The sequence below is a fragment of the Narcine bancroftii genome, chromosome 11, assembly GCF_036971445.1.
Source record: "Narcine bancroftii isolate sNarBan1 chromosome 11, sNarBan1.hap1, whole genome shotgun sequence".
NCBI lineage: Eukaryota > Metazoa > Chordata > Chondrichthyes > Torpediniformes > Narcinidae > Narcine > Narcine bancroftii.
Window position 1 is genome coordinate 98,240,809 of NC_091479.1, and position 22,214 is coordinate 98,263,022.

The 22,214-nt window shown below is 41.7% G+C and overlaps 1 non-coding gene across 1 annotated transcript; it reads left to right on the forward strand.

Annotated features, from left to right (window-relative positions):
- Positions 1 to 1,144: 1,144 nt before the first annotated feature.
- LOC138746393 (U2 spliceosomal RNA) lies at positions 1,145 to 1,331 on the forward strand. Its single transcript, XR_011346933.1, has one exon. It is a non-coding gene; the product is annotated as a U2 spliceosomal RNA (small nuclear RNA).
- Positions 1,332 to 22,214: the final 20,883 nt, after the last annotated feature.

The following is a 22,214-nucleotide window of genomic DNA, read 5'->3' on the forward strand; positions in this document are numbered from 1 at the left end:
TGTGATTGGCTGAGAGTGTAGCACCACCTACTGGCAGGTCTTAAAGGATTGCTCCTAGCCAGACCAGGTCATTCTGGACTGGTCGACCTTCATGTGATATGCTCCATTCTTTTAGTTAATAAAATTGTAATGCGCGTCGAAAGAACCAAAGACTTGTTGATCCAAACCAAGGGTTTTATTAACTAACAGATGGTAATGTAGGATGACTGTGATTGGCTGAGAGTGTAGCACCACCTACTGGCAGGTCTTAAAGGATTGCTCCTAGCCAGACCAGGTCATTCTGGACTGGTCGACCTACTTGTGATATGCTCCAGTCTTTTAGTTAATAAAAGCCTTGGTTTGGATCAACAAGTCTTTGGTTATTTCGATGTGCACTACATCCACACACTTTGATCTCAATCTATGTGTACTTTCATAATACTCATTCTACAATAACTGCTTCAGATGGCTGAAAGAAGATTTCCTGTATCTAAAGCACATCAGATGAGGCATTTCCATTCATATTTCCTTGAGACTGCAATCACCTCTCACATCTCCATGCAGCACCTGTGTATTGGGACCTTTTTGCAATATAAATGGTTCAAATTATGCAAAGTTTAAAATTCCATCCCTCAGGTCAAATTTCTGCAATATACAGAATGCACTAAAATGGTCCACTTTTCACTAGAAGTTATTGATGGGACAAATCATCTCCCATCTGCAAGAAAAACAACTGATTATTTTCTGTCAGATTTTCACCGAGACCACTGTATTTTTAACTTAACTCCTGAAAAATTGAGATCAATAAAATAACATTTAAACATTTTTATTGAATAATAAAGTACTGCAGACACATAATGGATAACTAATGTCTCAGATTGAGCTTTGGGTTGTTATTCAGTCTTGGAGTGACTGGTGTACAAAAAGCATTGAACCTTCAATCTCTGGTGTGCGATGTTATCAATGGAACAGTTGAATAACCACCTTTCAGCTACCAGGCAGGTTCCTATTGTATGTCTATTACACACACACCAACCCGGCGCCCCTGGGCATTACTTGGTGAATTAAGTTGATGCTGAATTCAAAAGGACCACAGAGGCCAATTTTCAAGGAAAGAAGAAAAATTATCCTGACCCCATTCTGCCCTACAAATAGATCAAAGCCCATTGCTTCTCGGCCTTTTGGCTAAGTGTAGTATCTCTTCTCATCAGTCTAATATCTGAAATGTCCCTTATCTGGGGACCATATATTCAATTGATTTTTGGAAGAAGGAGATGGAACAGGGGCTTGCTCCAGCCACTCCACGCTTTGACCTGGTATTGTAGTGCCTCTAAGGAAATAAATTGATTAGAACTGAGTTTAGTGACAAAAGGGAGGCAAGGTTAGCATAGTGGTTAGCTGTTACAGCGCCAGCAAACTGGATTCTAAATCTGCCACTGTCTATAAGGAATTTGTACATTCTCCCCGTGTCTGTGTTTCCTCTGGGCTCCAGTTTCCTCCCACACCTTAAAATGAGTGGGGGTTGCAGGTTAATTTGTGTATTTGGGCAGAAAATGAAAGACCTGTTACCATGTTGAAGCTCAATATTTTAAAAAAATGTATGATATGGAAATGGTCATATCTTCAATAAGTAGTCAGAGAGCTCCAGATGTTCTATTCATCTTCACTAACAGTCATTTCAGTCTGAATAAAGGTACCTTACTCATATTCTCTCAAAAAATAGTTGCTAAGGAATTGTTTTCAATGTTCTCTCAAGTCCAACTGCAGCACTCATGAACCTGGAGACTTGCAGATCCTGCAATCATGGTTAAACATCTGGGTGAACAACCCGAGATCAGGACACATTCATTCTGACACAGGATGTTGAATCCTACCCTAGAAATTGGGAGAATTTAAATCGTAATTCTTTCATAAATCTAACAAATTAAAGGTCATGCCATGAAAATATTGGATTCTTGCATAAATCCATCTTGTTCAGGGAGGGAAATATTCCATCCGCGTCTGGTCTGTTCTAAATGTGACTCCAGCGCCAGCAAGTAGTTGATCTGCAATTGAGGGGCAATAATGATTTCCCATCCTACATCCTGAGTGGAAATGAAAAGGAATTATCGGCTGATAATACTGCTGTATCAGAGCAGAAATGATAAAAATAAGTAGTGTAAGTTATGGAACTGAAGGGCTACACAGTGGTTCTCAACCTTTTTGTTCCCACTCACATACCACTTTAAGTAATCCCTTTGCCATAAGTGCTCTGTGATTAGTAAGGGATTGCTTAAGGTGGGATGTGAGTGGGAAGGGAAGGTTGAGAATCACTGCTCTAGACCCAATTGTTACTGAAATATTTTGCTTGAGAAAAATTGTCATTGGCCCATTTCCTTTGGAGCTATGAAACCATGCACTTAACGAGTCAATTGAGGATGATTAAAACAGAGGTTTTCAAACTTTATCTTTCCACTCACATCTCACCTTAAGCAATCCCTTACTAATCACAGAGAATCTATGGCATAGGGATTACTTAAAGTGGGATGTGAGTGGAAAGAAAAAGGTTGAGAACCACTGGGCTACAGCTTCTTTAAATTTAAATTTAGTCATACAGCACTGTAACAGGCCCTTTCAGTCCACAAACCTGTGCCGCCCAATTACACTCAATTGACCTACAATTCTAGTACGTTTTGAAGGGTGGGAGGAAACCAGAGCCCCCAGATGAAACCTATGCAGATACGAAGTGATGTACAAACTCATTACAGATGGTGCCAGATTTGGACCCGAGTCAGAGCTGCTGTAACGACATTGCGCTAACCACTACACTAACCGTGCTGCTCCTCTGACAGTTTACTTATTCTCCTTCAGATGGGAGGACACTCAAATGAAAAATGGACGCAAACCCCTTAAAAATATTTTACCCAATATATGAATGAGTTAAAGGCATAGAGATAACCATGTATGATTTAATCTCAACTAAACAAAACTGTTGATGCATTTTTTTCTCTATTCCTTTGAGGAAAAACAAGAGTGACTTTAACCTACATGGGGACCTTCACAGCCTCAGTCACTTTGTAATGAATGAATTCTTTAGAAGTGTAGTGAGTGACATAGCATGGAAACCTGGCAGCCAAATTAAATCCAGCAAACTCCCATAACTACCAACGACCAGTGAATGTTAAGTATTAACTGGAATGCAAAGGAAACCTTCCCTGCGCTTTGTTTTAGAGTAGCTTCAAAGAAATTCTGTCTCTACCTGATTAAGTCTTTGATGCAACATCTCATCTTGAGCACCCTTTGAACCACATGAAGATGATTCATATCAAACAAAGCACAGCTCTAAGTCAAAAAATCCTTTGTCGTGAGTTGCAAATATTGACAGTAAGTGCAATATTCTCCATAGGAAACTAAACGATGAAAAGCTTCTAATGTTTGGCATATCAAAAAATTCATCAAGGGGGAAGCAAAATAAACCTGTGCACTTTTTCTGAAAATCATTGAACAAAATTCACATGAAAGGTTTAGAGATAAATTTAGGGCAGTGTGTGTATCCTATCCAACTTTCTTTCCCATTTTGTCTTGGAAATAAGAAATGGGTAGATCTGTTGCATTGCTAATGGTGCCAAGTGGGGAACTTGAGTTGCAAGATAAGAGGCTGATCATGTGTAGAAATTAATTTTCTCAGAGGGTGAATCTCTGAAAATATCCACTGTTATGTGCAGTGGATGTTATATCATTACTAGTATTGAAGATGGGGATTCCTAAATATTTAGAAGATTGGGAGATTGAGGGCAATGGGAAATTGGCACAAAAGAGGCTTGCAATATTGATCATATTAAATGATGGAGCAGGCTTGTGGGGCCTGGTGGTCTACTCCTTCTCCTAATCTTTTGTGTTCTTGATCTTGCGGGTGTTCCTTTATTGTCCATAATTCTCCTAATAAGCTGCTAGAGTTGTTTGTCCTCTCACAACTCATGTAATGAGGTAAGAGTTTAAAGTTTGACTCCCACACCCATCAAATCCCTATCTGTACAATACGCAAAAGTGCTGGAGAAACTCAGCAGGTCACGCAACATTTATAGGAAGTAAAGGGATACCAACATTTTGGGCCCAAGCCCTTCCACAAGGTATGAGCGAAAAGCAGGCAGGTGCTTGAATAAAAAAATGGTGGAGGGTGGAAAGGAGAGGAGCAGGAGGAGGAGCATGGCATAACAGGACAGGGGTGGATATTGGTGAGAGGGAAGAAGAGAATGGGGCGGCGACAGCTCTCTGAAAGAAGAGGGAAGAGGGTGGGGAGATTGAGGAAAGGAGATAGAGGGATAGGGAAAGAGAGAGACAGGGATAATGGAAACTGGAGAAATTGAGGTCACTATCTACCTAGATGTCACTGTCAACGTCAGCATCAGATCTCTGGTCCCGAGTCATTGAGATGTTTGAGAGCCCTCATTCTGATTGGAGTTATCCAGGGAAAAGGTGGTGTAGAGTCTGGATGTAACAGTTGTCCAACATTCGTTTTCTTTCGTCAGTTTGAAGCAACAATGAATAAGCTCCTCAACCTGAAGTGCAAGGGCCATTTCACTCTCCTGACAGGAGAAGATATTGCACAGAGCAGATCCTGGGCTGTTTCCTAGGATACAAGAAACAAGTTTATGGAGAAAAGAATGAGCTACACATGAACTGGGAGAGAGATAACTGAGAAGATATTGCACAGAGCAGATCCTGGGCTGTTTCCTAGGATACAAGAAACAAGTTTATGGAGAAAAGAATGAGCTACACATGAACTGGGAGAGAGATAACTGAGAAGATATTGCACAGAGCAGATCCTGGGCTGTTTCCTAGGATACAAGAAACAAGTTTATGGAGAAAAGAATGAGCTACACATGAACTGGGAGAGAGATAACTGAGAAGATATTGCACAGAGCAGATCCTGGGCTGTTTCCTAGGATACAAGAAACAAGTTTATGGAGAAAAGAATGAGCTACACATGAACTGGGAGAGAGATAACTGAGAAGATATTGCACAGAGCAGATCCTGGGCTGTTTCCTAGGATACAAGAAACAAGTTTATGGAGAAAAGAATGAGCTACACATGAACTGGGAGAGAGATAACTGAGAAGATATTGCACAGAGCAGATCCTGGGCTGTTTCCTAGGATACAAGAAACAAGTTTATGGAGAAAAGAATGAGCTACACATGAACTGGAGAGAGATTTAACTGAGAAGAAATGTTTCCGGAGCAAATGAAGTGTCAAGTGAACTGGATAAACTAGTTCTGGGGAGGATTCCAGATTCTACCACTCATTTTAAACTAGGGGCAATTTAGGTGGCCAATTAACCTACCGACCTGCAGACTTTTGTGATGCTGGAGGAGACCACAGTACCCAGAGCAAGCCCACAGGGAGAACCTGCAAACTCCACACTGGAGTCAGGATTGAACCTGGGTCCATGATGCTGTGAGATATGCCTTCAGTCTGAGCCAATATAATTTTCTTCAGGGGGTGTTCTGTTCATTGATCAGTGCCACATTTTCAAGACTCCAAATGTCTTTGGTTTAATATTTTACCTTTGGTATTAAATTTAATATTAAACCTTTGGGCACACCACCAAATGTGAGAGCAATGTTTTCCCCAAGTAACTTTGAGAAAGGTGTTAAACATTATTCAGACCATATCAATTTTTCTCATTAACATTCCTCAAACTGATATAAAAATCAATAGGCCCTGGGGTTTGTATACAACCAGGAGCTGCATGAAATTCAGAATTATTGATAACTTATTTTGTCTGGAGATAAACATACATGAAACTGATGGCTTTGAGAAAAATAGCAACCACAAAGAGCAGCCATAATTCAGACCTTCAAACCTTTTCACTGTATCTCGGTATAAACGGAAACTTGACTAACTTAACCTCAACGATTGCATTCGAAATCTTGAAAATGGAACTGGTTGAATGTCACGAATATTGTGATAGTATCTTTAGCAAACCCCACTTTAAGCCAGAGCCATCCATAATTTGCGACACCTTAAGAACATTATCTAAAAAGAAGAAAAAACACAAAATGCTCAAGCCCGAAACATCGGTTCTGTATTTTTACCTTTGCTACTTAAACGGTTCTGTGTGACCTGCTGGGCTTCTCCAGCATTTTGTGATTTTACTTCAACCTCGGTGTCTGCAGATTTTCGTGATTTACTTTTATCTTAAAAGAAAATGAGAATTGAACCTAAATACATTTATTGGTCTCAGGAAATCCCAAAATGTCAAAAGCTAATGAAGTTCCTTCTAAATAATGATAATAATATGCAATCGGATTTCATGCAATGTTTATTACAAGGATGAATATTGACGAGGGCATCAGGGATTGCTTCCCGTTTTTACCTACAGTACTTGTGCAAACTTTCATATTTATTCTAAGGCACACATGTCAAACTCAGGCCCGCGGGCCAAATTTGGCCCGTGATATAATTATATTTGGCCCGCAAGATCATATCAAATATGTATTAGAGCTGGCCCGCTGGCCGCCGCGCCAGTATAACGCATGCACAGCTAATACTACAAATCCCAGAATGCTTTGCAAATGCGTTGGCGCCGGACCATCAGCCCGCTAATCGCCCCCACCTCCTCTCTTTACTTTCATTAGGATCTGCGACCTGTCGCCCAACTCACACGTAATAAAAATGGCCAAACGAAAGACAGAAAACAGGACCTTTCACGACAGGTGGGAGGCAAACTCTGACCCCAGAGTTTGATGAACTTGCATCTAAGAGATGCCAAGTATCTGGTTTAGACCCAGGTGCATCAGAGTAAATCACAGTGGAGCAAGCTAAGCTTGGATTAATATTTTCTTTGGTTAACTTTGGACTGTTCATAGTTGAAAGATTGGATTTTCATTGAAGCAAGTTGTTATTTTTTTTTGACTTGTTGGCTTGTGAAAAAAAATGCATTTAAAAGGAGCTTAAAGGCTATAGAGAAATATTATTTCTTGAATATGTTATTTCTCATTTGTTAATGCTTCTTCTGGAAAGAGTTGAACCAAAACTATTATTAAACATTTATTTTAATAAGAAAAAGTTTAACATTACATATGTTGAAAGAAGAGAAAACATGCAGATGTTGTTGAAAATTTTCAATAAATATTTAGTTTGGCCCACGACTTAGTCCAAGTTTTTAATTTTGGCCCTCTGTGAATTTGAGTTTGACACCCCTGTTCTAAGGCATAAATAGTGTGTTGACCAGCTGCATCATGGTCTGGCATGGGGACACCAATGCCCCTGAACGGAAAGCCCTGTAAAAGGTAAGAGATGCAGCCCAGGACATCACAGGCAAAACCCTCCCCGCTAACGAGAGCATCTACAGGGAACACTGCCTTCGGAGAGCAGCAGAAATCCTCAAGGATCCACTCTGCTCTGTTTTCACAGATACCATCAGGAAAGAGGTGTTGGTGCCACAAGACTCGCACCACCAGGTTCAGGAACAGCTGCACCCCCTCCACCATCAGACTCCTCAACAACAAACTCAATCAGGGACTCATTTAAGGACTCTCACTTTTGCACTTTATTGATTTTTTTTCTCTCTTTATTGCATAGTTTGTTTACCTTTATTTATTTGTATACATGTGTACGTATCTTCTTGAGTACATTTTTTTTTGCCCTACCAATAAGTGGTAATTCTGCCTAGCCCACAGGAAAAAAGAATCTCAGGATTGTATGTAATGTCATGTAAGTATTCTGACAATAAATCTGATCTTTGAACCTTGAACTTGAGTGGTAACATCGTACTTCCACAATCTCAATGTTACCTGATGGGGTGATAGGTGCAATAACTCTCAAAATCTGTACAAAGTATTTAGGTGAGTATCTAAAATACCAGACATAGAAAGCTACAAAGTGTATGCTAGATAATGAGATACGTACTTTGATTGAGTTTGTTGTTGAGAAGGGGTAGCAGCTGTTCCTGAACCAGGTGGTGCGAGTCTTGTGGCATCTATACCTCTTTCCCGATGGTAGCAGCAACAACAGAGGATATACTGGATGACATGGATCCTTAATGATTGCTGTTGCTCTCTGATGGCAGTGTTCCCTGTAGGTGTTCTTGATAGTGAGGAGAGTTTTTCCTGTGATCTCCTGGCCTGCGTCCACTGCCTTTTAGAGGGCTTTATGCTCAGGGGTAATGGTGTCCCATATCAGACCATGATGCAGCCGATCAGCACACTTTGCGCCACACCTCTGTAGAAATTTGCCAGGGTTTCTAGTGTCATACCAATCCTCCGCAAACTCCTGAGGAAGTAGAGGCACTGACGTGCTTTCTTCACGATTCCTTTACTGTGTTCATTCCAGGAAAGATCCTCCAAGATAGTGGCCATCTGGATTACCTAAGAAATAGAAGCAGGAGTCCGCCATATGGCCTGTCAAGCCGGCTCTGCCATTCAATAAGCTCATGACTGGTCTGGCTGTGGACTCAGCTCAACTTAACAGCCTTTTCACTTTCACCTTTAATTCCCCATACTACACAAAAATCTATCTACTCTATTTAATGAGGCAGCTCCTACTGCTTCCTTGGGAAGAGAATTCCACTAATTTGCCACTCTTTGGGAGAAGGAGTTAGTCCTCACCCCTGCCTCAATCTACTTCTCTGAATTGTAGTTTATATCTCTTAGTTTTAGCCTTATGTACCAGTGGGATCAACTTTCTGGTTTCTGTCTTATCTATTCCTTTCATCATTTTGTTTCTACTAAATCTCCGCTAATGCCTCTAAACTCCAGTGAGTATCATCCCAGGTGTCAATCTCTTCTCACAGGCTAACCCCTTAATCTCCAGAATCAACCTGGTGAATCTCCTCTGCTTTGTCTCCCAGCAAATCCTTTCTCGAGTAGAGACTAGAAGTATACACAGCCTCTCCAGAACCCTGAACAGTTGCAGCAGAACCACTCTGCTTTCAAATTCAAACCCTCTAGGCCACACATGTCAAACTCTGGCCCGCGGGCCAAATTTGGCCCGCGATATAATTATATTTGGCCCGCAAGATCATTTCAAAAATGTATTAGAGGTGGCCCGCTGGCCGCCGCGCTAATATAGTGCATGCACAGTAATACAACAAATCCCAGAATGCATTGGCGTCAGCCCGCTAATCGCCCCCACATCCTCTGTTTACGTTGCAGGGTCTCACCGTGGACTCTGGTTTTGAGGTCTGGCCGGTGTCAGGGGAAGCCAAAGCCGCTTTCCAGCGCCCGGAACCGGAGGCCTCGGGCCTGACCTCTCCAGGACCGTTGCCCACTCCCCCTCCCTACCGCAGGCCGACCTGCGACTCACGGTGACGGGTCCGCCGAGATGCCGCCCTGCAGCGAGAGCCGATGCCCCCGCACTGTCGTTGTCCAACCCGATCGCCCGCAAACCCCGCTCTCCCGCACACAGGCCTGAGTAAGGATTATGAACTTTAACCTCAGGATAAAACGATCTTCCAATAGTTTCATGTCACAGTGATCAATATATTCCTGGTTAAAAATGGTCCTGCACCTGGATACAAGCTCATTAGGCATAAAACTTGAAAAGTGTGTAAATCAAAAGATATCTGTACCAATGGAAAAAGGGCATGGCAAATAACCCTGCTAGAGTTCATGCCCACAATCAGTCACCCATTGGATTGTTTCAGGAATCATGTTATTCTCCCACATTCTCAATAGCCCTCAGATTTTACTATTCGACAGCACACTGGCAACATTTGACAAATCCTCTATAGAGAAATATTATTTATTGAATATTTTATTTCTCATTTGTTAATGCTTCTGGAAAGAGTTTATCCAAAACTATTATTAAACATTTATTTTAATAAGAAAAAGTTTAACATTACATATGTTGAAAGAAGAGAAAACATGCAGATGTTGTTGAAAATTTTCAATAAATATTTAGTTTGGCCCACGACTTAGTCCAAGTTTTTAATTTTGGCCCTCTGTGAATTTGAGTTTGACACCCCTGCTCTAGGCCAACATCCCATTTGTCTTCATGTTGACCTGTTACTCTTGCACACCAACTTTTTTTGATTCATGTTTCTAGTTTTTTTTTCCCTCAGACTTTGATTAAAAGGAAACAGAAAAGTTGGTTATTTTGTTCCTTGGTTTCTAAAGCAAGCGAGAAGTTGTGAGACAACAGCTCTGTGAGATGCACCAATGCAAATAAATATTTCATGGTCCCACAAAAGAATTTTTGACAAATGTCTTAATTTTCTTTCCTCTTGCTAACTGACTCACCTGGCACTGGAAAAACTTTATTTAGTTTTCCAAAGTGATGTATGGTGTTGAATAGGTCTACCAAATCTCTTCTTAATATTTACATAGAAACATAGAAGATAGGAGCAGGAGTAGGTCATTCGACGCTTCGAGCCTGCTCCGCCATTCAACAAGATCATGGCTGATCTTAAAGTTCAGTACCCCGTCCCTGCCTTCTCTCCGTAACCTTTAATACCCTTATACTGAAGAAATAGATCTAATTCCCTCTTAAATATATTTAATGAACCTGCCTCTACTGCCCTCTGTGGCAATGAATTCCCCAGATTCACCACCCTCTGGGTATAGAAATTCCTCCTCATCTCGGTCCTAAATGGTTTGCCTATTATCCTCCAACCATGGCCCCGGATTCTGGATTTTCCCATCCTTGGAAACATCCCATCTGCATCCATTCTGTCCAGTCCTGCCAGAATTTTATAGGTCTCTATAAGATCCCCTCTCAATCTTCTAAACTCCAGGGAGTACAATCCCAATTTGCGCAATCTTTCCTCATAAGTCATTCCTGCCATTCCAGGTATCAGCCTGGTGAATCGCCTCTGCACTCCCTCCATTGCAAGAACATCCTTCCTTAGATAAGGTGACCAAAACTGCACACAATACTCCAGGTGGGGTCTCACCAAGGCCCTGTGCAGCTGCAGTAAGGTATCCTTGTTCCTATACTCAAACCCTCTTGATATGAAGGCCAACCTACCATTTGCCTTTTTAACCGCCTGCTGTACCTGCATGCTGGCCTTCAGAGACTGGTGTACAAGTACCCCTAGGTCTCTCTGCACTTCCCCATCTCTTAATCTATTGCCATTCAAATAGTAATCTGCCCTCCGGTTTGTATTTCCAAAGTGGATAACCTCACATTGATCCACATTGTAGTGCATTTGCCATGTATCTGCCCAGTCCCTCAATTTATCCAAATCACACTGGAGCTTCCTGACCCCCTCTTCCGTGCACACAACCCCTCCTAGCTTAGTGTCATCTGCAAATTTGGAGATATTACATCCAATCCCCTCATCCAGATCATTAATGTAAATTGTGAACAGCTGAGGTCCCAGTACAGATCCCTATGGCACCCCTCTGGTCACCGCCTGCCACTCAGAAAACGAGCCATTTATCCCAACTCTCTGTCTTCTACCTGCCAGCCAGTTCTCAATCCACATCAATACTTTTCCCCCAATCCCATGAGCCTTGACTTTGTAAGCCAGTCGTTTATGCGGGACCTTATCGGAGACCTTTTGGAAGTTTTTGTATTTCTCTTTGTATCAGTTCCAGCGCCAACAGCCTGTGTCTCCACTTATCACCTCACTCTGCCTGACCCCTTTGTTTCTGTTGACTTTCTCCCCCTGCCTCTTTGTATCACCCTTCATGCCTCTCGGGTTCGCCACTCAATTATTGGCTTCTGTCCAGCCCCTCCATTATGCCGGCTCTCTTCTCCCTGCACTCTTTGTCTTGATGTTAGGGTTCCAGCCTGAAATGCTGATCATTATTTCCCTCTCACCACTGCGGCCCATCCTATTGTTCCTCCAGATTGTGTTTTTATCTGCGGACTTCAGCATCTGCAGTCTCTTCTACTTCATGTTCTCTGCTTAAAAAAGAGGCAGAAGAGAGCACCTCACACAAAGTGTGAGTCATATAAGTGTTTATCTTGAGGACTTGTAAGTATGCACGTGAATGAGTGTCAACGTAGATGTGTATCTATGCATCTGAATATGACGTACGTGTGTGTGTGTGTGTGTGTGTGTGTGTGAGAGAGAGAGAGAGATTGGAGAACATCTGCACATATATACAGAGTTCTAATTTCTTCCAATTTGGAACATTTTATCAATTGTACAACAGAGCCAAACCTGGGAAGGACTACATGAGCCACGGTCATGGAAAAAGTAGCAGATTGTTTCAAAGGAAATGAGGGCATATTGGTAGCAATTCATTTTAATGGTAGTTCAGGTAGTGAGGACTGAACCTGATTAATTCCTTGTTAACTTATCACACGTTCAACCAAAAGTAAACATAATTTGCCACCAGCCCCTTTAATATTCTATTTCTTGTCAAATAAAGTCTAGATATATTTGCAGTCCTTGGAAAAAAAAACATGCCTTTGTAAAACGGAGTGTTGGAAAATTTTCAAGTCTAGCCAGGATAAAATGAGTAAAAACACAAAATGCTGGAGAAAGTCAGCAGGTCAAACAGTGTCCTTTATCTTTGGCTTGGCTTCGCGGACGAAGATTTATGGAGGGGTAATGTCCACGTCAGCTGCAGGCTCGTTTGTGGCTGACAAGTCCGATGCGGGACAGGCAGACACGGCTGCAGCGGTTGCAAGGGAAAATTGGTGGGTTGGGGTTGGGTGTTGGGTTTTTCCGATGTTCCGGGCTTGGGGCCCTTACATTGATGAAGGACTCGAGCCTGAAACCTTGAATCTGTGTTTTTACATTTGCTATATAAAGGACACTGTTTGGCCAGCTGACGCTCTCCAGCTTCGTGTTTTCACTTCCACCACAGTGTCTGCAGATTTTCGTGTTTTAATTTTGGATAAAATGAGGTAAGGTGAGAAATATACTCAAAGGCGAGTAAATGTACACAATTGATGCTCATTATTTCATTAAGGTCGTGATGTCATTGAGGTTTCATCTTAATACTTGGTTATGAAAATCATTAAGTGGGTGATTGTCAGTCTCGTTATAATTACAGGTGTTGGCTGCTTCCGAATTTTATTTTTATGTTAATTTTTCAAGATACAGCATCATAACAGGACCTCCTGGCCTCTGTGCCCGTGCCACCCAAATACACCAATTAACCTACAAACGCCATATATTTTTGGAAGTTAAGAGGAAATCAAGCATCAGGAGGAAACCCACACAGTCATGGGGAGAATTTACATTCTCCTTACAGACAGTGGTGAACTCAAACCCGCGTTACTGGCGCTATAACAGCATTGATTTAACCTCTATGCTAATCTTGCTCCCAGTAATCACAGTGGATTTTTGTTAATGGCTTTTGGGAACATTATGGATGTTTCAAAGGAGGTTTGCATTAGTTTTGTGATTTAAAAAAAAAAATTTGGGATGTACACCACTTATAAATAATGGGCCGGACTGAAAGAAAAATAGAAGATTCTCCAAATCTGAAGTAAAGCAGAAAGAGCAACCAAAACTCAGCAGTCAGTCATTCTCTTTGGAGAGACAAACCAAGTCAGGATAATGACCTTTATTCAGAACTGACCAAATGAAAGGTCATTGAAATGAAGCAAATTCTATCTCTCTCACCCATTTCTGTTTCACTTTGAAAGGCCATTTTAGGGTTCAACATTGATCATTTTAATGACTGCATTACCAGCAGTGCAGTGAGTATTGTGCTGGAACGTCAAACCGCCGTTATGGCCATGGGTGAATCAGAGCCTGCTAGTCCCTCAGGGCATCTGAGAGTTACAGAATCACACAGTGTGGAAACAGGCCTATGGCGACTAAAATGTCCCACTTATCCCTCTCAATCTATCTCTCCGTCCAATTTATTTTTCTGAAACATTGCAATAGTGCTTGCCTCAATCTCCTTCTCCAGCGGCCCCCCCGTTCCATACACCCTCTGTGTGATAAAGTTACCCCTTAGGTTCCTAGTAAATCTCTCCCTCCCCCCCCCCCCTCCTTAAACCTGTCTTCTGGTTTTATCGATTCCCCTGCTCTGGACTCTCTGCATTCAACCGATCTGTTCCTCTTGCTGTCTTGGTGGACAAACAAATAAAAAGTCTTTTTTTGTGGATGTGACAATAAGTTGAATCTTGATATTGAAGTTCAGGAGCATGGTAAATCTGGCCAGCTGTGAATGATTTCATCCCTCTAAACCTGCCCATGTGGTTTAACATCCGAGGAGACCCTTAATTATCCGTGAACAGAAAACAATGAAGTAGAAAATAATGGAAAACATTACCTTGTGGTTGTCATATTGGCACTCACTCAGCTGACATTTTGAGGTTGGATTTAGTGTAAAATCCTTAAACGGCCATACAAACAAAAATTTATGTTTGTTTTCAGGCTCTGAAAACATCGGCTCAATTGTATCTCTGAATCATCTTCAAAAGAAAACATAATGACTAAATAATTGAAATTACCAAGTCTATTGAATAAATTAACTGCTTGTGTTCTGCTGGAGGAGATATAATTTGATAGAAACAAAATCTTTGGAGCTATTGATAGCTCCAGAACACCGTGTGGCAATCGCTGTTCCCTCTAACCTCCGCATGTGTGTGCACGCGCACGCACATTTTGCAACCAGCACACAAAGGTTAGTTACCTAAAATAATCTAGAATAAAACCTTAACTAAATATATTTCTTCGTAGAATCTAATAAAACTTGTATTATATTAAAACCTGCCAGTGGTTTTATTGGCTGTGAGAGGTAGGTTGTGTCAAAATGATCTTGAAACAAATTCAAATTTACATTTGCACAAGAATTCAGCGCGCATGCACTCCTGTCACAGGAAAAAAAGTTTGCCAAAGTTTTTTTTTTGCGCACACTGACTACTAAAAATTAGAGGACACATTGGTTGCAATATAACCACACAAACCTTTTCTGACATTATCGAACCATTTACTATTGTCTCAACTATCTATTTTGAAAGTACCTCAAAACCATGCCTTCTATCTACAAAGCCATCTCAAGCTGATTGCTATAAATTATAAATTTAGATGTACAGCATGGAACAGGCCATATCGGCCCACGCAGATATGGGGAGACAGCATGAGATTCAAACCCAGGTCTTGTCCCGATTACTGGCGCTGTGAAGGTGCTGAGGTAACCGCTATACCAACTGTGCCACCCAGTTTCCCAGTACTGAAATAATAGCTCTGCCAAGGTCAGTAAGAACAGGAAGAGCCTGACAACAGGGAGAGAGGGGACCAGACCAGAACCAGGACTGTTACAGGACTATGACTAGAGTGACAGACAAAGATGGATTCCTGCCAGGAAGCCGCTGTTATTTTTGGCTTTAGTTTTAACTTTCATTTACTTTCATTGATGTCAGTGCTATTGTTAAAGTTAAATATGCCAATCTCATGACTAATCTCGTCGGTATTTAAATTTAACATTTTTTATTTAATTTTTTAAAAAATTTAGACATTCAGCATGGTAACAAGCCATTTGAGCCCACAAGTCTTTGCCCCCCAATTTACACCCAATTAACCTGCACCCCTCAGCATGTTTTGAACAGTGGGAGGAAACCAGTGCCCCTTGGCAAAACCCATGCAGATACAGGGAGAATGTACAAACTCCTGACAGACAGCATGGGATTCAAACCCTGGTCACAATGGCTGGCGCTGTAAAGGCGTTGCACTCACCTCTTCACCAACTGTGCCATTCTCTCAAAATTTTTTTGTTGATCCAAAATGGTGACTTTCCATGAGCTGCCTGTGTGTCACGCTTTTCACCATATCTCTTGACAATAAACATTTTTTTAAAAATTCCAACTTCACTGCCCCATCTAGCACATGCAATTACTTAGATTCATCGTCATTGAGACATATGCTACAGAAGCTGGCCCTTCAGCCCATTAAGTCCATGTCAAACACCTATTTTATTTTAAAGGCGGCATAGTTAGCGTAAAGGTTAGCTCAATGTTATTACAGCGCCAGCAAGCGGGAACGGGATTTGAATCTCAGCTCTCTGTAAGGAGTTTGTACATTCTCCCCATGGCTAAGTAGGTTTCTTCCGGTGGCTCCGGTTCCCTCCCACCTTTCAAAACATACCGGGAGTTGTAGCTTAATTAGGTGTAATTGGGCGGCATGGGCTCATGGGCCAAAAGGGCATTTTACTCTGCTGTATGTCGAAGGATATTCTCTCTGTTTTCCCCCAGATTCAACAATTCAGAATAAAAAAATTATGAGGGGTAGAGATAGAGAAATGCAAGCAGGTTTTTTCCACTGAGGTTAGATGAGATAAAAACTAAAAGATGTGGGTTAAGGGTGAGAGAGGAAAAGGTCAAAGGGAACATTAAGGGGAATTTATTCACACAGAGAATTTTGGGAGGGTGGAACAAGCTGAATTGGTAAATGCAGGCTCAATTTTGATATTTAAGAAAAATTTGGGCAGCTACGTGGATGGGAGGGTGTGGAGGAATATGGTCTAGGTGCAGGTCAGTGGGACCAGGCAGGAAAATAGTTCAGCACAGACTAGATGGGCCGAAGGACATGTTTCTGTGCGGTTCTATTCTCCCACTCACTTGCACACGCTAGAGTCAAGTTACAGTGGTCAATCAATCAACCAACCAACCCACACGCCACCGTGGTGTGGAGGAAAGACGAGCAAATCCACAGGGAAAGGTCACAGACTGCATCCAGACATTACTGGATGTCAGAATGAACCCAGCTCACTGGATCTGCCAGGCAGTAGGGCCACTGTACAATCCCTAAAGTCTGCAATTTCTTCTTTACCCAAGGGGCATTTTTTTTTAAAAAAAGGTGAATCTTTTCTGAAGACGATTTATTTGTTTTTTGGTGGGGGTGGGGGGGTGCATGAGATTTTTAATTTTCCCAGTGCTTGAGTTCAACAGGAGCACATTCACATTTAAACTGACCTACACTTGAAGGAGCATAATGACAGGCAAAAGAAAAAGCTTTTGCTCATGGCCCTCATTGATTTCTCAGTCATCTGCGTTCGCTTTCAACATAAAGCACAATGGTTCTGTTGCCCCAGTGTTAAGTGAGTGTTTTGAACCTTTCACTCTAGTACTGAGGCAAACCATTACCACCATAGTAATTGGGAAACCTTTCTAGGAATAGGATTACTATCAACTGAATGAGACCTCTTAAATAACACAGATCAGAGAAAAAGAAGCCTGCTGCTATCTAGATAGAAAATAAAATGGATTTCTTTGCAAATGTCCTCGCGAACATGGGCTGCTTCCTATTGCTGTCAAGGGTTGTTTTATCCTCATCTGCACCTCCCATGCATCTCTTTTATCCCATCCATGACAAGGACGTGATCTTTGTGGTTTGGGGCCTTTGTGGCTCATTATTGCAAAGCAATCACATGCTGTCAATCAATGATGAAGAAACATTTGTCGCTGTCACTTGCAGTTGGCTGGCCCACTGTTCCTTTAGTCAGTCTCCCTCTTGCAATGATTAAGAAACAAAAAAAGGTTTTTCCTCACAAGAGGAGGGCATATCCATGAAAGCCCAGGAAATATTTTACTAAAGGGTTCATTGATTTGAGCTCAAATTTATAGGTCATCTGAGTCCATTTAAACCTCTTGAGATAATATTGACATTTTGTTAAAAAGGGCTTATTACCTTTTACAAGCTCAATTTGTCTAGTTAAAGGGACAATGCAGACCATATTATTGATCTCCATGCAAATTATATAACCATATAACAATTACAGCATCAAAACAGGCCAACTTGGCCCTTCTAGTCCATGCTGAACACTTTCTCCCACCTATCCCCACTGACCTACACTCAACCCGTAACCCTCCATTCCTTTCCCGTCCAGAAACATATCCAACTTCTCCTTAAATGCTCATATCGAGCCTGCCTCCTCCACTTTGTCATTCCACACACCCACCACTCTGAGTAAAGAAGTCTCCCCCTCATGTTTGCTCTAAACTTTTGCCCCCTAACTCTCAGCTCATGTCCTCTTGATTGTATCTCCCCCTTCCTTCAAGGAAAAAGCTTCTCCACGTCAGCTCTATCTGTACCCCTCTCAACTTTCTATGCTCCAAAGAATAAAGACTTAACTTAGTTAACCTTTCCCTATAACTTAGACCCTGTAACCCCCGAACATTCTAGTAAATCTTCTCTGCATTCTCTCCAATGTGTTGATATCTTTCCTTTACTTTGGTGACCAAAACTTTAGACAATACTCCAAATTTTAAAAATCATCTCAATTAATTACTCAATGAGCTCTGTAATTTTACTTTATTTCCCGCCCCCCCCCCACCAAAGTCTAATTGCTTTTGAAATTCAGAAAACACTACAGCTAGATTTAGCAAGCAACAAGTTAACAAGTGATGAGTAACATCCAATGACCAGAGGGATCATCATGGCCAAGACCAGCATTTATTGCCCCATTCCTAATTCCCTCTGAACTATAGTTCCTAGATTTAAGAGTCAGACAGCGTGGGGACATGTCCATTGTGTGCAGACTGGCCATTGAGCACCCATTTACATTGACCCTGTTTTACTCTACCCCGCATGCCCAAGAACTACCCCTACATTCCATCACTCACCTGCATTCCAAGGACAATTTGCAGCACCCAATTAACCCAGCAGCCCACACCTTTATGGGATATAGGAGAAAACTGGAACATCTGGGTGTACAAACTCCGAACATGGGAGGTCAGGATTGAATCCAGATCCCCAGGCCTGGGAGGCAGTAGCTTCACCAGCTGAATCACTGTGTCAGATTTATTGTCGGAGTACATACATGACATCATACACAACCTGAGATTCTTATGTTACAATGTACACATGTAAATAAATAAAGAAATGTAAAGTAAGAACATCAATAAAAGTAAGGATCCTTAAATGAATCCTTGATTGAGTTTGTTGTTGAGGAGTCTGATGGTGGAGGGGGAGCAGCTGTTCCTGACCCCGGTGGTGCAAGTCTTGTGGCACCGAGACCTCTTTCCTGATGGTAATAGAGAGAGCAGAGCATGAGGTGGGTGATGTGGATCCTTCATGATTGCTGCTGGTCTCCAACGGCAGCGTTCCCCGTAGATGTTCTCAATGGTGGGGAGGCTTTTGTCTGCGAAGTCCTGGGTTGTGTCCACTACCTTTTTCAGGGCTTTGTGCTCAGGGGTATCGGTGTCCCAGTTAAGGGTCAATTTCTTCATGTTGGTAGGTCGGAGATTACCAATTGACTAAACCAGGATCTCCTTCCTTGAAGGACATTAATGGACCAGGTGATTTTTTTTTAAAATCAACAATCCACTACATTTGTGGTCACTACTGGGAAAATTTTACCTCAGCTCTACTTAAACTTCATGTGTAAATCCTACATTTGCTATGGTCAGATTTACATGCATGCTACTGGGCCAACACTCCTGGTCTCTGACCCCCAACTCCATACATCAACCAATGTGCCTGTCACACCTGGAGAGACCTCAATTACTGAAGTTGTTGCCTAGATTCTGTGCTCATCCTTAAGATTGAGACTGGCATCTAGAACTGTTAGACTTTGAAATGAAGCTGCTACCAACTAGGCCACAGATAACCCCATGGGGAGCCTATGGTTCCAGTGCAAACCACAGGTTCTCTTGATGTGTGCCTGCAGCAAGCAAGGATTTTGTTGCATCCATACACTGTACTTATGTAGATGACAATAAACTCTCATCTCAAATATCAAACACTGATTTCATTTAAATTTTGAAAATCTACCAACTGTAATCCTTTGATTGCTAGCCACTTAATTTTCTTTCTGAACTTCTCTGCAAGTCTATGGTTTTTTTTGTTAAATTAATTCATTTTTCAGTACTGTATTGTGGGCGGTAAAGTCATCATTGATTCTTTATCTCTCATGGCCCTGATAGGCATGCTAAGCCAGCCATTTTCAGAGGGTAATTCTTCGGAGAGTCAGATTGCTGTGGTTCTAGTTACATTTCACCAAAGCAGGCAGGGAATAGCGGATTCCTTCATAAAAGCATCAGAAATAGGAGCAGTAGGTAATCTGTCCCATTGAGCCTGCTCCGCCATTCAGTGAGATCATGGCTGATCTGCTCCACTTACCTGCCTTTTCCCCATAACCCATAATTCCTCAACTGTCTAAATATCTATCAGTGTCGTAAATACAGTAAAACCCCTGGTATCATGAATTCAAGCAAAGGGCAGCCGGCAAAACAATTGAGGAAAATATTTTTTTTTAATGTAGGCAAAATACATAAGTTTAAAATTGTACGTTTAAACATTTTCTGAAGTAACACAAACTTTTAGAAAAGACTGGCGCAGATATTCAGCCAGCGGAGAGCCTTGGTCGTGCTTGTCTCGTAGCAGATGTTTGAATAAAGTTGTGTGAAACAGTTGATGCCGCTTGTTGTTGGGGTGACTCTCTTAAAGTGTCTCCTTATCCCTGCTTAGTAAGAAAGGCCCAGTCAGAGGCTTTATCTGTATAATTGGGGGGGAGGGGGGGTGGAGTGAAGGGAGGGAATTAATTATCTATGATATTATTTGTCTTCGGGCAGCACCGTGGAATGGGAGGAACCTGTAGATGCAGCGGCGGGTAAATGTTTTCAAAGAATGTGTCTAAAAATAACATAAAATGCCTTAGGTTTATATATTCATGCAAGTGAAGTTTGTTCAGTGTAAGTACAGTGGTGTATTTTTGTCTTTAAAACTGTTTATTCTTAATGCAGGAGTATTAATTAGGCTTTGTAAGAGCAAGTCTCAAGCATCTACGAGTCTCCATAGTCGTCAGATACCAGGGGTTTACTGGATATTTAATTCATCAGTTTCCTTGGGCATAGAATTCTACCGATTCACTGGTTTCTGGGAGAAGTACCTGTGGCACATTAAAGAACTAGAGAGAATTTTATGGACAATCCAATGGTCTTTGCTTAGATTGGCTGACTTCGCTTTAAAAGCAGGTTATTAACTGAGTTTCAGTCGCACAGCTACAGTCTTGAGATCTGAGCTCTCGTCTCAGGATGATTAGTCCAGTAACTTTACTAAATAATTTGGCATATAGCCCATAAACCATTGATCCACCTGTGTCCCACTGAAGAGAGCTAGATTGATTCTGTGGCAAAATAGACATCAGTGACAAGGGGGGTGTGGGGGGTGGGGGTGGGGGTGGAGTGTCAATAAACTCTGACCTACTGAGAGATTAGGTTCAGGGGCTGATCATAAAAATGATGCCATCATATCTCAGATGTATGTTCTAGTCACAAATTAATATTGAGACTGACTTGCTCAATGTTGACCTGATCTGACTCACTTCAAAAAGTATGAGACGAGATCTTCTGAAATATATAAAATTATGAAAGGGATAGATAGGATAAAGGTAGGTTTTGTTCCCATTGGTGGGGGAAACTAGAATTAGCAGACATAGCCTCAAGATCATGGTGGTAGATTTAGGACGAAGATGAGGAGGAAATGCTTTTCCCAGAGGTTGGTAAATCTATGGAATTCACTGCCCATTGAAACAGTGGAGGTGACCTCACTGAATATATTTAAGAAAAGGTTGGATAGATTTCTCCAGAGTAAGGGAATGAAGGGATATGGGGAGCAGACAGGTGGGTGGAGATGAGGTTATCATCAGATTAGGTGCGATCTTATTGAATAACAGGTGGATCACCAACTTCTGCTCCTATTTCTTGTTGTTGTTCAGGGGACATTGTGCTTTAAAGAATTAGACAAAGTACATTGTGAATCAATATCATATGATGGAAACTGCAGTATGTTCCCAGAACTCAGCTCGAGTGAAAAATATTGTCCACCCCATCATGGCTGTCATGTCAATGTGGCTGAACCTGAACAGGTGATACAGTAGTTTCACCTCGAAATCTGAGGCTTGAATTTAGCATGATCTGTATAGACAGGGGAGTGGTGGGGAGGGGAGGGGGGGCTCTACCTCACTTCCTGCAGTCAATCATTTTGCTAAATTTGAGGGAGAGGAAAAAATTCAAGAGAAAGTGGTGTGTTAAAGACATAAATATGTCTTTAAAAGAGCTAGATTGTGGGGGTTCAGTGTAGGTCACTTCACAAGCAGAGTAACACTTCATATCTCATTTAAAATGCAAGAGCTTTGCTGAAGTTGGACATTCAGGCAACAGTGATTTTGCAAAGACAATGAAACTGCTTTGGAAAGAACTTCATAACAGGTGCAAATGAAAAGTCCAGGCTCAAGTGCTGATAAAAATCTTTCAAATATTGGGTTTGGACCCCTGCAAGAAGTTTTTGTTTTTATAAGCAGAGAGAGAGGAAAGACAAACAGGATTCTTCTCTTAGAGAGAGAGAGAGAGAGAGAGAGAGAGAGAAGTCAGTTCTACAGTAGCAATTGAGGTTGCAATAT